This window comes from Primulina tabacum, chromosome 4 (genome assembly GCF_025594145.1).
Source record: "Primulina tabacum isolate GXHZ01 chromosome 4, ASM2559414v2, whole genome shotgun sequence".
Lineage (NCBI taxonomy): Eukaryota > Viridiplantae > Streptophyta > Magnoliopsida > Lamiales > Gesneriaceae > Primulina > Primulina tabacum.
This window is the reverse complement of record NC_134553.1, coordinates 26,616,208-26,621,079: the sequence shown is the minus strand read 5'-3', so window position 1 is coordinate 26,621,079 and position 4,872 is coordinate 26,616,208. Positions and strand designations below refer to the sequence as shown.

Here is a 4,872-nt window from a genome sequence, read left to right as displayed (position 1 = left end):
AGGACAGGGAGCTTGGCAAATGGTCTCCCAATTGGGAGGGACCATTCAAAGTACATAAGGTGTTAGACGGAAATACATATTGGCTATCGAGTCTAGATGGCCATCCACACAAAAGATGCATAAATGGCAAGTATGTCAAGCCTTATTTTCCAAGTATGAGGGAGGAAATGGAAAAAGCTAGCGAGTGAAGCAAACACAAAGGCTGATATTCAGTGGGGAGTTGGCCTTTGGGGCCACTTTTGTATATATTTAGTTCCTTATTTCAAGATGTCATGTGAGGTAGGCCTTAGGGCCACTAAAATAAATATATGTTGTTTATGATTCAACAATAAAATTGATCGGAGAAAGTGGAACAGTAAGCCACTTTCATTATTTTGAAGGCCCTTTGTTTCACTAGGGAGTCGGCCTTATGGCCACTTATTATTCGATATTTCCATGTTTTTATGGTACGACAAATCATGGTAAAGTAGACCGTACCGCCATTATATAAATTGGTTGTTTGTATGTGCAGTGACAGACCCATTAAGTAGGTCTTGAGGCCACTTAGAATACGACAGGAAAGAAACACACTGAGCGGGGAGTTGAGCTCACGAGCGGATAACGAGTAATAAAGGAAGAACAGAAGAGAACAAGAGCGTTATGCGAACCCCAAGAGGACCCAGAAGTTGACTTTGGAAGAAAAATAGGCTAACCAGCCATTTTTATATGTTTTAGCTTCATGTTGTAAGAGTTTATTTGAAGTAGGCCTTAGGACCACTAATGTAAATATTTGTTGGTTATGGTTCTAAAAATAAAAACGATCAATTCAAGTTGGCCAGGAGGCCACTTTTATCATATTGAATTCATTTTGTTTCAATAAGAGATCACGGGAGTAAATAATCGCGAGCGGGGAGTTTTAAGCCAACCTATGGTTTTGATTGAAGCTATTGAAATGAGTTAGGTTAAGTGGATTAAGAATGAATAGAAACTCCTTCCCAACATCCAATCCACAACATCACACGTCCTTTTCATCCAACAATCACAACATCAAACCAATAGTCAACAAATATGAAGCGGAGCCACCGCATGCAAGAACATCAAGTAAACGTGTATGCGGGAAAGGGGTCCAACTGAAGTGCAAATGCCACTACTACAAAAACGCCAAACGACAACGGATTATCCGTTGTCGTAGGCCATTTAAAACTGTTGTAACTGAGGGTGTTGTTGAAAGTGTCTTCAACGACAACAGTTTTAAACCGTTGTCTTTTTTACCGACGACAACGGTTTTGCAACGGTGTTAAACCGTTGTATTTTCTACCGACGACAACGGTTTTACAAGGGTTTTAAACCGTTGTCTTTTATACCAACTAAACCGGTTTTGCAACGGATTTAAACCGTTGTATTATATACCAACGACAACAGTTTTGCAACAGTTTTAAACCATTGTTATCTAGCACTATTGAAAATAGTTTTGCAACGTTTTAATCTGTTGTCATAATATATAAACGACCACAGTTTCGCCACTTTTGAGACCGTTGTTTTTTGTAACAATGACAACAGTTTTGCAACGCCTAAAAACCGTAGTGTTTTGTTGAATTTACAACAATTTAAAACCGTTGTCTTTATATTTTCTTCAATGGAATTCAAAACTGTTGTCGTTAATAATTTTTTTCATTAGGTAAAAATTTTGTATTAAATTTCTTTTAATTTACAATATATATATAATAATAATTAAACCAAAAATAACAATCGAAAACAAAATATTTACCACGTTAAATCCGTGACTATGTTATGTTCAAAATCCATCATCCAAAATATGCCAACGATAAACAAAAATTTTACAAATTTGAATTTAGTATTGCAATTGACCTTGATACATGTTCGTCATCAACGTGGCAATGTGGCAGTACTGTCCCACAATATCAAAATTTTCCAAACAGAAAATACGGATATAATGCAATCTTTTGTCATCATCGGCCTCGATCTCCTCAAACCTCATCAACATTTATGCATCAAAACCTTTCCCTGCCATTTCATCCCTGCCATATAATCCACACATAGAAAGCCCATTAAAAACCCATGTAAGAGATGAGATTGCAAGCAAGACATGCACTGGAAACGCAACTAACACAAATGGTGCATAGAGACGAAAATAAAGTCATAACTAATATATACTGAGGAAAATAGAAATTTCGGCATGACCTTCCCATAAGTAGGACATCCCAAAAATTTCCATCCAACACAAACAACATTTATACACTCGAAAGAAAGTCATAACATCAATTCACAAACGAATAACATTTAAGTTCTAATGAATCTATATATTGAAGTAAATCATATTTTTCAGGGACTTGATTGAAAGAAATAAAATTCCTAAAACTCTGAGGCATTTGCTCAGTCTTCAGTTCCATTCTTATGATGAGAAAGTAGGCTGGCAAAAATCAAAACACAAATAATATCGCTACGAATCAAATTTCATTCTCTAAATTTCAGGTCCACTGTCAATCAAGATTAATTTGCCAATGTTTCATATATAGGTCCATGTGCAGTTGGAAATACTATACAATGCATTGGAATATTTGGAACAAATCAACATGAATAGACACAGAAATGGAACACAAAGCACTTCACAAAGCACTTCACAAAGCACTTATTCAGTTGGAAATACTATACCATACATTATTGAAGAAAATAAAAAATGATTGATTTGGTTCATTGTAACACAAAGCACTTCATCAATACTTTGCATACCTATTCGTAAATATAGTCGTGTATGCAATTTATTTACCAACAGCAAAAGCAAGAAAAGAAAAAGAACAGAATTAGCTAACTTACTTTGGCAAGGGAACATGAGAAGGACTCAAGCAGTGTTTATTTTTTAGCTCAACCACACAAATGTCTCTGTATTGGAAACATGTAGCAACCTCAAAGGAAGAGAATTGGGGTGAAAGTTGGAAGCAAGACAGCTAAAATATTAGCATCCAAACATAAACCAAGCTGAGTCAATACTTGTATCTCAATCCATTTTGAATGCAAAATTCTAGCGCTCCTGTCCAATTTATTCAAAACAAGTAAAAAAACTAATGGAGTTCACATCTAATCTCTTGGGCATATTCACAAACAGCTTGTGAAATAAAAGAACAACAATAGAGAATGACCAAGAATAGCAAATTAGAAGAATAAAAGAAATCCAGACACGAACCTCACAAGATCAATTTGGTTGCTTGGCAAAAGAGAGAGAGAATCTTTGCACTCAATTAAAGTAAATGGAAGGATTTTGAATTTTTCCCCACTGAATTATATTTCGATAAATTTGGTAGAAATAATTATTATTAGTATTAACTAAAAATATAGGTTTCTTAGTGATATCTCAAACTAAAACACTTTGAAAATTTAAAAGTGTAAGCAGTTAACATATAGCCTAAAGACGTTCAAGAATTATCATGTTAGAAATCAAACAAAAATGTATGAACTCTAAAGTGAATCCAAATATTGCTTTAATCAGTAAATAAATGATGGATTATAAGCTAAACTTACTTTCTCGTACTACTGCAAATTCCAGATTTGCATTAAATTTGGGGGAAAAAGGAAATGAAAAGATAAAAGAAAAGCATACCTTGGCTTGAAGAGCTTCGGATTCTTTGAGAAAGAAATCGAGCAAAGAATCCGATGATAAGCGAAGTTGATGGCTATATCGCACGGTGGTCGGCCGGTCTTCCTTCAAGTTGAGAAGCGGCGGCGTCGGGTTGAGATTTTGGGGGGAAGAGGGCGACGTAGCGCGGGAATGGGTTTGGTTTTTCTTTCTTTTTCTTCTCTCTTTTATCTCTTTTATTACAAGTGTGTATTATAACACTACAAATTGTTTAAAAAAAAAATTCTACGACAACGGTTTTTTTAAAACCGTTGTCGTTAACCATTTAAATCACTAATAAAAGACAACGTTTAAAAAAACTGTTGTCATAGTTATAATAAAACCAGTTGAATGACAACGGTTTAAAAAAACCGTTGTCTTTGACCCTTGACAAAACCACATATAGACAACGGTTTTTATAAACCGTTGTTGTATCCCAGAAAAACACGATCATAGACAACAGTTTTTAAAAGCCGTTGTGGTATCCCAAAAAAAAAACGCTCATAGACAACGGTTTTTAAAAACCGTTGTTGTAGCCAAGAAAAAACACACACATAGACAACGGTTTTTAAAAACCGTTGTCTATGAGCGTGTTTTTTTTGGGCTATGACAACGGTTTTTAAAAACCGTGGTTTTTAAAAACCGTTGTGGTAGACCATAAAAAACACGGTCATAGACAACGGTTTTTAAAAACCGTTGTCGTAGCCCAAAAAAAATAAGCTCATAGACAACGGTTTTTAAAAACCGTTGTCGTAGACATATCAACGACAACGGTTTTTAAGAAACTCTTGTCTTTTAGCGGGTTTTTTGAGCCTACGACAATGGTTTTTCTTGAAACCGTTGTTAAAAGACAAAGCACAACGGTTTTCATAAAAAACCGTTGTCTTTGATGTGTTGTTGAATTAAGATTTTCTTGTAGTGTGCATATACGTGTATCCGGGAAAGGGGTCCGAATAAAGTGCAAATGCATATACATGTATGCGGGAAAAGGGCCTGACCGAAGTGCAATGCATAATGTTAGGGACGCTGGAATAGTCTTGAGTGGATGCAGCACATAAGATCACATAAGAATTAAAAGGTACATGTGGTTCGGGAAGCTCCAAAAATAAACATCAAGGCATGAATATCAAATGTACCGAAGAACCGACGCCAACTCATGGACAATCTTTGACCCATGATCACCTGCTAGAAATAGACATATTAATGTGTACAAGAAAAACCACTGCATGCACGCAAGAAATATTCAGAATACCAATTGCTAC

At 35.6% G+C, this 4,872-nt stretch overlaps 1 long non-coding RNA gene across 1 annotated transcript; it reads right to left on the bottom strand.

The window, feature by feature from the left end:
• Positions 1-1,742: 1,742 nt before the first annotated feature.
• On the bottom strand, positions 1,743-3,736 carry LOC142541602 (uncharacterized). Its single transcript, XR_012819413.1, has 3 exons — positions 3,596-3,736; positions 2,815-3,028; positions 1,743-2,018 (listed from the first exon to the last, which is right to left on the bottom strand). It is a non-coding gene; the product is annotated as an uncharacterized LOC142541602 (long non-coding RNA).
• Between the last annotated feature and the right edge of the window lie 1,136 nt (positions 3,737-4,872).